Source organism: Ahaetulla prasina, chromosome 11, assembly GCF_028640845.1.
Source record: "Ahaetulla prasina isolate Xishuangbanna chromosome 11, ASM2864084v1, whole genome shotgun sequence".
In the NCBI taxonomy this organism is placed as follows: domain Eukaryota; kingdom Metazoa; phylum Chordata; class Lepidosauria; order Squamata; family Colubridae; genus Ahaetulla; species Ahaetulla prasina.
The window spans coordinates 4,743,042-4,757,611 of NC_080549.1; the positions used below are offsets into that span (position 1 = coordinate 4,743,042).

The window sequence follows — 14,570 nt, forward strand, 5'->3', positions numbered from 1 at the left end:
ATGGTATTTCAGGACCACTGTACCAGTAGTAAAATTCAAATTCTTTTACTACCGGTTCTGTGGGTGTGGCTTGGTGGGCGTGGCAGGGGAAGGATACTGCAAAATCCCCATTCCCACCCCACTCTGGGGTCAAAACCATGTCCGTCCCATCTCAGGCATGCCAATCCCAAACTCTCTTTCCTGGAGAGAATCTTGTTCTCCTAAAATTTTTCTTCACCAGCTCAAGGAGATGTAGATATTACTACTACTATACTACTAGTAGTAGTAGTAGTAGTACTACTACTCTGCTCCTCCTCCTCCTCCTCCATCTCCTTCTTCTCCTCCTCCTCCTCCTCCTCCCCTTCTTCTTCTTTTTCTTCTTCTATAAAAAAAATCTATTCTATTCTATTCTTTTCTTCACCTCTTCCTCTTCTTTTTCTTTTTCTCCTCCTCCTTCTTCACCTCCATCTCCATCTCCTTCTCCTCCTCCTCCTCCTCTTCCTTCTTCTCCTCCATCTCCTTCTCCTCCTCCTCTTCTTCTTCTTTTTCTTCTTCTTCACCTCTTCCACTTCTTCTTCTTTTTCTCCTCCTCCTCTTCTTCTTCTTCTCCTCCTCCCCCTCTTTCTTGACATCTGCTTGAATTCCCACTCCAAGATAGGATCTGCCCTCCCTTCCTCCCAGCCCCAGGTTGTTTTATTTCTATTGTGGCTTTTGTGTGAAATGGTAGCGCAGCCTCTTTTTGAGCTGATGCCAAAGGCGGGCGCGATGGATTTCTGGACACGGCCAACTGATTCACTGCAAGGTGTGTGAGCATCAAAGAAGACCAGCTGATATTTGAGATATTATTCTTTCTTTCTTTTTTTTTTTGACTGGAGTGGGGGGGACAGAGTCTAGCACCAAGCCCACACCTCCCTCAAACAGACAATTGGGGAACTGGCAAAGCCTAGAAACATCCATTTTATTAGCACCCGTTTCCCTGCAGCCGTCGTTGTAGCAGACGGAATAATCTCCTTTGGTCAGCTGAAGTCGCCTTCTAAGCGGGTCAAGTCAATTAGCGATATAACGTACGACAGGTTTTATTTTTTTAAAAGGGGCTCTAATTAAAGTTTTGATACAAGGCCCCTGCGAACCAAACAATCTGTCTTTGAGGGCTTCGTATTATCTAGAAATTGATTTTAACTTAAGCGCTAATTTATAGGCTGTCCCCTTCAATAAACGTGATTCCTTGGGAGATATTAAAATCTCTTTGCCCCAGATAATTTAGCCCCCATTTTCACGAGGCAGTGGGGAGGGGGGGAAAGATGCTTAAAACAAAGCAGATGAGAGCCCTTATCTAAAGATTCCAACAGGCATGTCAATCCAGGCTTTTGTTTTTGTCGTTTTTTTTTTGTCATTTGGGGACAAAAATATGGTACCTATTAAAAAAAAATGTGGGTCCGTGCATGGAATCCTTTACAGATCTCCTTGCGCCTGGAGTTGGATTTGCAAAATTAACCTCATGGATCTATAAAAGCTGTAATCTTTTCTTTTTTTCTCATGGTGCTGAACTCAGCGAACCCTTCAAAAAACAATTCGAGTTTGCAAATATTCAAATGGTGTGCGAAGTAAGGAAGGGGTTCGGTGTTCACCTGCATATACCGCCTCAAATAAGCATGAATTGTTTAATTGAATTTGGGGGGTGGGGAGGTCTAAGAATTGCGTGTTGGTCCTTGAGTTAACAAAGCCGCTATTCATTTAAAACATTTGGGTTCCCCCAAAATTTAACAAAACAGAATGTTAGCCGCGAATATAAAAACAAAATACAAAAATTGCGAGGAGAGCACTGGCAAAAAAAAAAAAAAATTCACAGCACCGCGAACAAATAATTACGAATATTTTTGCAGAAACCAAGGTTGAATATTCTTCACAGTTCACTTGTCCTTTGAGTGGGGGGGGAGGGAAATAGGTCAGTTCAATAGGGTTTCACTGGATTGTGGCTGGAAAGAGGAGAGAGAGAGTCACAGAGAGAGAGAGAGAGAGAGAAAGAGAGAGAGAAAACTATGCCACACAAAACCTGAAGGGCAAATTGTAGGAGAACGGGGTTTCTAGGAATGAAATAGCGCTGTCATTTCCAAAGAGACGTCAGAAAGGTCTCTCTCTTTCGTTCTCTCTCTCTCCCTCTGCCAGATCCAGGAGGTGGTCTTACATGCGTTGTGATTTGCTGCCCTGATTAAAACCAGGAGCTGAGTGCTAATAATGTCTTCTTAGCAAAGGGGAAAAGACTCCGGTCCTTTTTCCAGGGACCTCACAACCCATAACTTGATTTAAAAGTCCAGAGGTTTTTGCAAAAGACACATAACCAGCACTGAGATAAAGTGGGGGAAGGAGGTGGATAATTAAAATGGGAGGGAGGGAGGGAGGGAGGGAAGAAGGAAGGAAAGAAATGGAGGGAGGGAGAGAGAGGAAGGAGTGAAGGAAAAAGTGGGAGGGAGGGAGGGAGGGAGAAAGGAAAGAAGGAAGGAAAGAGAGGGAGGGAAGGAAATGGAGGAAAGGAAGGAAGGAAGGAAGGAAGGAAGGAAGGAAGGAAGGAAGGAAGGAAGGAAGGAGGAGGGAGGAGGAGGAGAAAGGAAGAGGAAGGAAGAGAGGGAGGAAGGAAGGAAGGAAGGAAGGAGAGGAAGGAAGGAGGGAGGAAGGAAGGAAGGAAGGAGGAAGGAAGGAAGGAAGGAGGAAGGAAGAAGGAGGAAGGAAGGAAGGAGAGGGGAGAGGAGGAGGAAGGAAGGAAGGAGAGGAGGGAGGGAGGGAGGAGAAAGGAAGGAAGGAAGGAAGGAAGGAAGGAAGGAAGGAAGGAAGGAAGGAAGGAAGGAAGGAAGATATATGTTTTCCATACATGATTGCTACAAGGCATTTCGTGATCGTGTGTCGTTGCCCCCATGTGCTGTGGTTCCCCAGCCGAAATTCACCTGCATTTTCCTCCTGTGCTCAGACATGAAACTTTGCCTGCCCTACACAATGTCGACAGCCTTACGCAAGAGGATCGATGGAGCAGCCTGTTGTTGTTGGCCAGCCGGGCCTTAATGGAGGCTCGGTTCGGTTGCCTTGCAAGTTATTTTACACATGGCATTAATAATTAACTCCCCTCTGGACATCATCCAGGGCAGAGTAAAGTGCATTTAAGTGCCATTGATTTCTCTGGGATCCTTGCCACTCTCCACTTCCCTTGCCCTTTTTCCGGAAGTGGGGAGGTGGGTGGGTTGGAGGGGAAGAGATGGAGGGGCTCCCCTCGGATGCCTTTCTCTTTGCCTTGCGCCCGAATTCTTGGACCTACCGAGCGATTCCCGTCAATTTTTCCCTGGGTTGTGATTCATGTGGCTGCATGCTGTTTCTTTAACGGCCCTGAATTTAGCAACCAGCAAATAAACACCACGCAAAGTAAAAACAGACGGCACAACTTCTCCACCCACCAATGTCCAGGTTGCCAAATGTCAGAAGGGGCAGCTCACCAGCCCTGCCTGAGTTCGGTTTTTTTCCTCCTCCTCCTCCTCCTTCTTTTCTTTTCTCTTTTCTTCTTTTCTTCTTCTTCTACTCTCCTCCTCCTCCTCCTCCTTCTTTTCTTCTCTTCTTTTCTTCTTCTTCTTCTCTCCTCCTCCTCCTCCTCCTCTCCTCCTCCTAGCATTGATGAGGTTACCTAGTTGGGTTATAAAACATCTGTAAGAAAACAACTAAGCTCAGGGAGCACCAAGAAAGCCACAATCATCTTCTTCTTCTTCTTCTTCTTCTTCTTCTTCTTCCTCCTCCTCCTCCTCCTCCTCCTCTTCTCCTCCTCCCCTCCTCCTCCTTCTTCTCTTCTCCTCCTCCTCCTCTCCTCCTCCTCCTCCTCCCCTCCTCCTCCTCCTCCTCCTCCTCCTTCTTCTTCTTCTTCTTCTTCTTCTTCTTCTTCTTCTTCTTCTTCTTCTTCTTCTTCTTCTTCTTCTTCTTCTTTTCTTAACAGTTTGCTTTAAATCCGATGGAGGATCCGATTCTGGTGAACCAAACGGGGCGTGTAAAAAGATAATTTCACAGAGAAAGAATGGGGAAATTGAGATACCGGTAGTTTGATTTTTGTGTTGCAGTTCTGCAGGCCTGTTAAGACATTGACTAGAACAGTGATGCCGAACCTTTTCATTACCGAGTGCCCAAAAGGTTGCATCGAAAGGTTGCGCACACGCTCATCGGGGCTGCAGTCCGGAAAAGCCGAACTTCCGGGTTCTAGAGCGCATGCATGCCCGACGATCAGCTGGCTGGCGCTGCTGCATATGAAGGATAGCTGATCGTTGCCCGTGCATGCCCGTCGGAAACCCAGAGGACAAACAGGCAAGGTCGCGCGTGCCAGGCGACATGGCTTCACATGCCACTTTGGGCACGCGTGCCATAGGTTCGCCATCACGGGAATAGAATAACAGAGTTGGAAGGGACCTTGGAGGCCTTCTAGTCCAGCCCCTTGCTTAGGTTAAATGCTTCCATTGCCCACCCTCCAGTCAGAGCTGAAGAAGCTTCTCGGATGAGAAGCGAAATGTCTTGAACGAAAAAAAACAAAACAGAAAGTCCAGTTCGCCACTTGAAAAAAAGAAAAGCAGCTTTTTTTTCTAGCTCAAACTAGATTATGGTGTTTTTTTGTTTTGTTTTTAAAAGCGAGTCGTGTGGCCATTTTGGAATTTGAAAAAAATTACACTTTTTTTTAAATTGTTTTATGATTACACAGAGAGGAAACAGGCTGACAATGGCCAGGAGACTTTAAAAAAAAAACAAACTCTGGAAACATTTGAAAAGCTAGAAATCATTTAGAAATCATTCTTTACGAGCCCATCACTCCTGGAAAGAGGGGAGGGGAAGGTCAAATGACAAGATTTCCCCGGCTTCCTGGAATTCTTGCATTTTTTCAGTGTGAGAACATGGTATGTGCGCGTGTGCCGCCTCAGTGTGTGTGTGTGTGTGTGTGTGTGTGTGTGTGTGTGTGTTTCAAAGCTTTCTGCTAGATGCGTCCTGTCTGACATGATCCCGGGAGAATGCCTAAAGCATGAGCTAAAATAATTCACCCAGCACCTTTGCCTGGTGTCACAGCCACAACAGCCAAGCAAAGAAAAACCGGAGCAAAGGCTTCCCTCCTGAAAATGGCACCGGAGTTTTATGCAGGCATTCCTCGGTTTACAACCGTTCGCTTAGTGATGTTGCGGTCCATCAGCAGCCTGCGGAGCTGGCGACGTAGTCGGACAGCGATGAGGGCTGAGGCGAGGCCAGGGCCATCGGGGAGTGAGGTGCGGACTCCAGAGCCTCCAGAGGCTGACAGTAGGGAGGCAGAGGAACAGTAGGAGCCTGTTCCTAATGCACACATGAGAAGAGCTGCCAGAAGGCAAGAGCAGCTCAAGCAAAGAGGACGACTCGGGAGTAGGGCCAAGAGATGATTGGCCCCTCCCATAAGGCTTAAAACAGACCAGCAATGGCGTTTGGGCTTTGCCGGAAAACAACGTTGATAGCTTTATCTTCTTGCATTTATTTTTGTATTGGTGTCTTCTGAACTTTTGCCAAGAGAGGCCTTTGGCAGTTTGCCTAATTGGACCAAGGTTTGTGATAGGACTGAGGACTTTGTGTTGGGAGGAATTTGCTTTAATTTAGTTGAACTACGCTGAGAATGAAGTAATTCCCAGCTGTTCTAATGAAGTTTGTTTTTCCACGGACTAAGTTTATTATTACCTACTTGGGCCTGGGTCACAACAAGTGACTCTTAATTGCTAATCATATTCTGCCATTGCTCTCTTCGGCCTGGCACAGTTATAAGGTATTATAATAAGAGAATTCGTGGGCATTAATTGCAAAGATTTAGAAGGGTACACTAGGGATGTGGTGGCTCAGCGGCTAAGATGCTGAGCTTGTCGATCAAAAGGTCAGCAATTCGGTGGTTCGAATCCCTTGTGCTGCCTAACGGGGTGATAAGTCATAAGTCCCTTTTTACAGCACCATTGAAACCTCAAATGGTGACTAAATGAAGGGTTGTGGCTTGGTTTACCTGTCCAATAACCTGTTCAGAAATGTAGACGACAGGTGGGTCTGTCCAGCTGGTTGTTCCTCTGCCGGGTATTTCTGGGTGTAAACAGAAATTGGCCAAGCCAACATAGAAGTAATTCTTTCATCTGGCACAACTAATGAGGGAGAAATTGTCCAAAGGATGGCTAGAGCCGTGAGATGCCAAAAGCTAACCAAGCGCATCATAGGGAAAGACGGTGGGTGAACCACTTCAACATCCTGAGCTAAAGAAGCAGGGATCTATTCCAAAGAATTAGATGCTTCATAAGAGATCATTGGGATGCAGTGGCTCAGCGGCTAAGAGGCTGAGCTTGTCAATCAAAAGGTCGGCAGTTCAGCGGTTCGAATCCCTCGTGCCACGTAACGGGCTGAGCTCCTGTTCCTTGCCCCAGCTTCTGCCAACCTAGTAGTTCAAAAGCAGATAAAAAATGCAAATAGAAAAATAGGGACCACCTTTGGTGAGAAGGTAACAGCATTCCGTGCCCCTTTGGCATTGAGTCATGCTGGCCACATGACCACGGAGACGTCTTCGGGCAGCACTGGCTCTTCGGCTTTGAAGCGAAGATGAGCACCGCCCCCCAGAGTCGGGAACGACTAGCATGTATGTGCGAAGGGAACCTTTACCTTTTACCTTTAGAAGGGTACAGCTAGCCTGGACTTACAAACATCTACTTACTGACTCTTAATTGCTAATCCTATTGTATAACTTCTGTCCTCGACCTGGTACCGTTAAAGATATCATAATAAAATAATTACAAAAAATCAAAAAAGGCCCAGGTAATCCTCGATGTACAATTGTCCGCTTAGTGACCGTACAAAGTTACGACAACCCTGGAAAAAAGGAACTTGCCACCATTTTTCACACTTACCGACCGTTGCACTATTCCTGTGGTCATGTGATCATAATTTTGGATTCCTGGCAACTGGCTCATATTTACGAGAGTTGGAAAGGTGATTAAACACCCTTCTCTGGGCATCAATCATGCGTCTCAGGGCTGCCTTGTATCTTGAGTGGCACACAGGGGCTTTTGTTGGGCTGATAGGATTAGAGTCGGTGTTGTTCCTGAAAATGCAGTTTAAAAAAGGGGGAAACACAATCAGTAACGGTTTGTGAATAAGAGGAAGCCACAAGCTTTATCTAAGTGAAATGATTGTTTTGGGTTGTTGTGCATGTTGAAAGGGCCCACATCTTGCAATAATAATAACAATAACAACAATAACAACAATAACAACAATAACAACAATAATAATAATAATAATAATAATAATAATAATAATAATGGTACTTGGCACACTGGAAGCTGTGCCTAAAGACCTAGTCAAGCACTTAAAAGAAATTGACGCTGACAAGATCACCATTGGTCAGCTGCAGAAGGCCACCATACTGGGATCTGCTCGCATAATTCACCGATACATCACGCAGTCCTAAACTTTTGGGAAGTGTTCGACTAGTGATCTGTGATACGAAATCCAGCATAGTTATCTCATTTGCTGTTTATACTGTCATTTTGTGTAAATAAAATAATAATACTAATAATAAAATCCACTAGCCATTATGTAAAAACTACAACTTGCCTGTATCCAAAAAGTCATGGGAACATAAAGTGGAAAAAGTTGTAGAAAATGAGAAGGTGAAGATCTCGTGGGACTTTCGAATACAGATGAATCGTCACTTAGAACACAACACACCAGATATCACAGTTGTCAAAAACCGAAATGTACAATTTATTGACATCGTGGTACCAGGAGATGCAGGAGTCGAAGAAAAAGAACTGGAAAAAAATCATGAAATATCGCAACCTGGCTATGGATGAAACACGTAACAGTGATGCCCATTGTCATCGGGGCACTTGGTACCATGTCCAAGAATTTTATAAGATACATCAACAAATTGCAATAACAGCAGTGGAACTGCAAAAAACTGCTCTAGTTGGAACATCGTACATCTTAAGAAGGTACTTGGTTGATACCTAGGACGCTGGCAGCAACCTGTATCAACCATTAGCACCAGTCAGTGGTATTTGTGATGCCTTTTTAAATGTTCAGTTGACTGAGTTTCATGCTAAATAAATAAATAAATAAATAAATAAATAAATAAATAAATAAATAAATAAATAAATAAATAAATAATAATAATAATATAACACTGGCCTTAGCAGGTGTCATAATTACTCTGGGTTCGGCGCGTGCACCAGACCAAATAGTAGATAAAAAATAGCAATATTAGTTCTTTGTTTTTCCCTCATAAAAGAAGATAGCAACATGATCCTCATTTAGGCGCCAAACAAGAAACCACAGAAATCCAAAACATTCGGCAGAGTAATTTTAAAAAACAAAATAACTTAAAAAAAAATAATAACAACAGATCTAATGGTTTCAAAGGCTTTTATTCCCCCTCACATGTCTAATCCACCATAGTTATGTGATATAATAAATGTGGCAAACCCTTTGCACTGCTGACAATGGGCCACACAGTTTATGGATTATCATTTTAGTATAGTTCAATGGCGGCGAACCTTTTTCTCACCGAGTGCCGAACAGATACGCGCTTCCTGCATGCATGTGCTATCCGTGCTAACATGTGGCTCCTCCCCTGTGTGCTGCACATGCAACCTCACCATCTGCGCATGTGCATGGCTTTCACTCGACTCCCCCCCATGCGCTGTGTGCGCAATCGCACCTTCTGCACATACCTATGGTTTTCGCAGCGATGCACGTGTGCAAACGCTGTCTATGAAAGTACTCTGTTCTGTCCCCCCTCGCCTCCGTCCGAGTGATGGCTTAATTAGCCGGCACTATCAGCTCTGGAAGCAAAATAGCGAGCATCTGCCAAGTGTCTCTGTTATCTCCCTCGAAGCCGATGAGTCACCCAGGAACAAACAGTACTTCAGCTCTTAGTTAAGCAGCTAATTTGCCTGCTACGAAGAGGCACAGCAGCTCTCGCTGCCTTTATATCCTGTGGGGTGTGGCTCCATGACTCAGCACTTCCTAGGCCTGCCCCACCCCTGCTTCTGTTGTTCCCGCCTCTCCTGCCTATGAAACCTAGGGTCCAGCCAGGCCTGATTGCCATCAGCTGGGTCTGGAGGCATGGCCTGGGGGGGGGGAGAAGAGTCAAGGGACGGAGGCCTCATAATCTCCTCCACCTGGCCTGCCTCTGGCTCCTGGAGCTGAGCCAGGGAAGCCGGTGCTCCTGAGGTAAGTCCTGACGTCCCTTCCCCCTCACTTTCCAAGTCACTTTCCGGCAGGGGGCTTGGCTCGAGGGGCACAGACACAACATACTCTCATGCACGCATGCGCAGAGCTCCGAAGACCAGCTGGGTCCCCTGAATTGCGTGCATGCACACCAGACGCCTAAACACCAGCTGGGGTGTGTACGCATGCGCAGCTGCAGGTGAGTTGGGCAACAGCTCGGGTGCCCAGAGAGATGGCTCTGCATGCCACCTTGGGCCCATGTGCCATAGGTTCGCCATCACGTGTATAGTCAGACCATGTATAATTGACAGATTGTCAATTTTAGTTGTTATTTATTCTTCTATACCTTGTTTCCCCGACAATAAGACCCTGTCTTATATTTGTTTGAACCCCGAAATAAGCTTATTTTTGGGGAAGTCTTATTATTTTGGGGCGCATGGAGCGAGATGGGGCTCCTCTTGCTGTCTTACCTGATTTCCTGCTCTGCGTTTAAATATTTTCAGGGAGGGCTTATTTTCAGGGGGAGGCTTATTTTAGCGCATGCACTCAAAAATCCGATTGGACTTTTTATCAGGGGATGTCTTATTTTCGGGGAAACAGGCTACTAGAAATTTTTAATGGTGTATTTACCGAGTGTTTTTTATTTGTTCTAGTCTCTGGTCTAGGACTGTAATAAATGGAATTGAATTATTTCCCTTCCACCCCAACACCCGAAAGAGAAAAGGAAGGGGTCAGCTAAGCCCCCCCGCCCACCTCCAAAGCAGGAAATTCCAGATCCAGGTGTGCCCTTGAGAAGCTCCTACCTTGTACAGTTCCAAAACTGACCTCAAGATATTTGTGGGACGTAGAATAGACATTCTCCTAAAGACTTTGCTTGGCAGATTGTATCTCTGATACAGTATCGATCTCCTTTCTGGACTTGAAGGATAAAAAAACCCAGCATTTTAAATTGAGCCTTCAGCGTCAGCCAGGTGCCGACGAAGCCCTGGAAACGATAATATGCAACCGGTTTATTGGTTGTGTAAGAATAACCAGTAACAACCCAAACCCCGGCTGCAGTTTTGTTCCAGAGATGGGTTTTAGCAGGTTCTGACCGGTACTGGAGAACCGTTAGTGGGAATTTTGAGCAGTTCAGAGAACTGGTAGTAAAAATTCTGACTGGCCCTGCCCCCATCTATTCTTTGCCTCCCGAGTCCCAGCTGATTGGGAGGAAATGGGGATTTTGCAGTAACCTCTGCTGGAGTGGGGAGGGAATGGGGATTTTGCAGTATCCTTCCCTAGGAGTGGGGAGGGAATGGAGATTTTGCAATATCCTTCCCCAGGAGTGGGGAGGGAATGGGGATTTTGCATTATCCTTCCCTCAGGAGTGGGGAGGGAATGGAGATTTTGCAATATCCTTCCCCAGGAGTGGGGAGGGAATGGGGATTTTGCATTATCCTTCCCTCAGGAGTGGGGAGGGAATGGAGATTTTGCAATATCCTTCCCCAGGAGTGGGGAGGGAATGGGGATTTTGCATTATCCTTCCCTCAGGAGTGGGGAGGGAATGGGGATTTTGCAATATCCTTCCCCAGGAGTGGGGAGGGAATGGGGATTTTGCAATATCCTTCCCCAGGAGTGGGGAGGGAATGGAGATTTTGCATTATCCTTCCCTCAGGAGTGGGGAGGGAATGGGGATTTTGCAATATCCTTCCCCAGGAGTGGGGAGGGAATGGGGATTTTGCAATATCCTTCCCCAGGAGTGGGGAGGGAATGGAGATTTTGCATTATCCTCCCCCCTGGAGTGGGGAGGGAATGAGGATTTTGCAGTACCCTTCCCCAGGAGTGGGGTGGCAATGGAGATTTTGCAATATCCTTCCCCAGGAATGGGGAGGGAATGGAGATTTTGCAATATCCTTCCCTAGGAGTGGGGAGGGAATGGAGATTTTGCAATATCCTTCCCCAGGAATGGGGAGGGAATGGAGATTTTGCAATATCCTTCCCCTGCCAAGCCCGCCAAGCCACACCCACAGAACCGGTAGTAAAAACAATTGAATTCCACCACTTGATATAAGGGAGGGAAAAAGGACAATCAGTCACTTTTTTTTTTTTTTTGCAGGAATGTTGTAACTTCAACCGGTCACTAAATGAATGGTTGTCAGAAGAGCTACCTGGCGAAGCTTCCAGTTTCAAAATTAGCGCTGTCAGTTATGACTCAGACGTCTGCCAACCTAGTTCAATAGCCTGTAAAAATGCAAGTAGAAAAAGAGGGATCACCTTTAGTGGGAAGGGAACAGCGTTCCGTGCGCCTTTGGCATTGAGTCATGCCGGCCACGTGACCACGGAGACGTCTTCGGACAGCGCTGGCTTTTCGGCTTTAAAATGGAGATGAGCACCGCCCCCTAGAGTCGGGAACGACTAGCACATATGTGCGAGGGGAACTTTTACCTTTACCTTTTACATTGGAGGAACTGTTGGAAGACCTGAAGGATCAAGTCACAGACAAATCTTCATGGAGAAAATTGATCTATGTGGTCCCTAGGAGTGGAGAGAGGCATCGAATCAATCAATCAATACAGGAGAAACCACAGCTTAGTGCTTCCCCAAACCATAGCTTGTGGCTCAGCCTATTGAACACAGCCAGTTCATTGCAGTTTATGAACCCAATAAGTTAAGACTGCATTTTTGGAATCCTTTGGTACTCTCTTGAGCTGGGTGGTTGACTTGAAAACGTTTCATTACCCGGCTAGGTAACATCATCAGTTTTTCTATCAGTCATAGCACTGATGGTGTTATCTAGTTGGATAATGAAACCTCTCTACGCCAACAACTAAGCTCAGAGATTCATCTAGGATTCCACCTTTTATGAAATACACCATGTTCAAATAAACATATACTGCGTCCAGTTTTGGTCGACACACTATAAAAAAGATGTTGAGACTCTAGAATGAATGCAGAGAAGAGCAACCAGGATGATTAGGGGACTGGAGGCTAAAACATATGATAAACGGTTGCAGGAACTGGGCATGGCTAGTCTGGTAAAGAGAAGGACCAGAGGAGACATGATAGCAGTCTTCCAATATTTGAGGGGCTGCCACAGAGAGGAGGGGGTCAAGCTATTTTCCAAGGCACCCGAAGGCCAGACAAGGAATAATGGATGGAAACTGAACAAGGAGACTTTCAACCTAGAAATAAGGAGGAGTTTTCTGACAGTGAGAACCATCAACCGATGGAACAGAAGTTGCCTTCAGAAGTTGTGGGAGCTTCAGCACTGGAAGCTTTCAAGAAGAGACTGGACTGCCATCTGTCAGAAATAGTGTAGGGTCTCCTGCTGGAGACAGGATAGCAGTCTTCCAATTTTTTTTTATTTTTTTTTTTATTCAAAAAGTTTTACAAAAAAATTTTTTCCCCCTTTCCCCCCCTCCTCCCCCCTCCCTTCGCAACCCCTCCCCGACTTCCCGGAACGAGCACAAGGTATAGTTAAAAGTAAAACAAACATATGCTAAAAGTTTTCGTCCCAACTTAATTATACCCCTACAATCATCAATTCCTAACTTCCCCCAAAAGCAATCAAAAATAATACATCATAATCATTCAAAAACAGTCTGATAACTCTTAGTCTGATATCTACGTTGAATATAGTCAATCCATTTTTTCCATTCCTTTAAGTATCTTTCTTGCGTATTGTCTTTCAAAAAGGCTGATATCTTCGCCATCTCAGCCAAATTGGCAACTTTCAATATCCATTCTTGTATTGTTGGTACTTCTTTTTTCTTCCAATATTGTCCTATTAGTAATCTTGCTGCAGTTATTAGATTTAAAATCAATTTAGTCTCAATTACTGTACAATCCGTAATAATTCCCAACAAGAAAAATTGCGGCAGGAACTTTATCTTCTTTTCGAGAACATTTTGTAAAATCCACCAAATTTTTATCCAAAAGGCCTTTATGTCCTTACAAGTCCACCAAATGTGAAAATATGTAGCGTCATCACAATTACATCTCCAACATTTTGCTTGCATTTCTGGATACATACACGATAATTTTTTAGGATCTAGATGCCATCTATAAAACATTTTATAAAAATTTTCCCTCAGATTCTGTGCCTGCGTGAATTTAACATTTCTAACCCAAATTCTTTCCCACGTTTCCAATAATATTGGCTCCTGAAAATTTTGTGCCCACTTTATCATACAGTCCTTTACCAAGTCCCTTTCAGAATCTATTTCAAGTAACACATTATACAATCTCTTTATATGCTCCTGAGACTGATTTCTAATTTGCTTTACCAAATTTCCCTCGTTCTGCTCTATACCAATTTTTTGATCTCCCTTCCATCTAGCATGTAATTGCTCATATTGAAACCAAGTATAATTTTTCCCTTCCTCTCTTAATACTTGCAGAGATTTTAACTGCAAATTACCTCTTTCAGTATACAAAAGATCTTTATATGTAATCATTTCCTGCTTCTGTTCTATGTTTATATTTTCTACTGTATGTCTAGGACATGCCCATATAGGAACCTTATAATTTAGTTTATAAGAGTATTTTTTCCAAACACGCAGAAGGGCATTTCTTAGCACATGATTTTTAAAGGCCTTGTCCACCTTTTTGTCATAAATTAAATATGCATGCCATCCATATAACAAATCATAACCTTCTATATTCAAAATTCTGTCCTCTGTTAAATTAAACCAATCTCAGTCTTCCAATATTTGAGGGGCTGCCACAGAGAGGAGGGGGTCAAGCTATTTTCCAAGGCACCCGAAGGCCAGACAAGGAATAATGGATAGAAACTGAACAAGGAGACTTTCAACCTAGAAATAAGGAGGAGTTTTCTGACAGTGAGAACCATCAACCGATGGAACAGAAGTTGCCTTCAGAAGTTGTGGGAGCTTCAGCACTGGAAGCTTTCAAGAAGAGACTGGACTGCCCTCTGTCAGAAATAGTGTAGGGTCTCCTGCTTGGGCGAGGGGTTGGACTAGATAACCTACAAGGTCCCTTCCAACTCTGTTACTCTGTTAAATCTGTTAAACCACGATTTAACATAATGGGTGAACCAGACATAGAAAACCGCTAAGGATCCCATTATTCCTTCTGGGCCGAAGAGTTGGGAATGAATGTGGACTGAAGCATGGCTGGAACAGGACTCTCCAGCTGGTCAATAACCAGAAACCATGATCCAGCAGCCCAGGAGTTGCAACTGAGCACCGATCAAAGATTCCCCAGCAAGCTGATCTTAATTGATGGGCTTTTGGCGTGTCCACGGCAATTAAATCACAGGTAACAAAGCTCCCCCACTCGCTTTGAAGGAATTGTTGTGCATTGTTTCCAAAATGGCTTTTTTCCAGCTAAGATAACATTCCATTAGAATTATGCAAGCAGCA

The 14,570-nt window shown here is 44.7% G+C and overlaps 1 long non-coding RNA gene across 1 annotated transcript in view; it reads right to left on the reverse strand.

Annotated features, from left to right (window-relative positions):
- LOC131205192 (uncharacterized) overlaps positions 1-10,308 on the reverse strand; it is a 51,343-nt gene extending 41,035 nt beyond the window's left edge. Inside the window, exons 1-2 of the long non-coding RNA XR_009156734.1 lie at positions 10,033-10,308; positions 6,885-7,078 (exon numbers count right to left, since the gene is read on the reverse strand). This is a non-coding gene — a long non-coding RNA (uncharacterized LOC131205192). The remainder of the gene's footprint in view (positions 1-6,884; positions 7,079-10,032) is intronic.
- Positions 10,309-14,570: the final 4,262 nt, after the last annotated feature.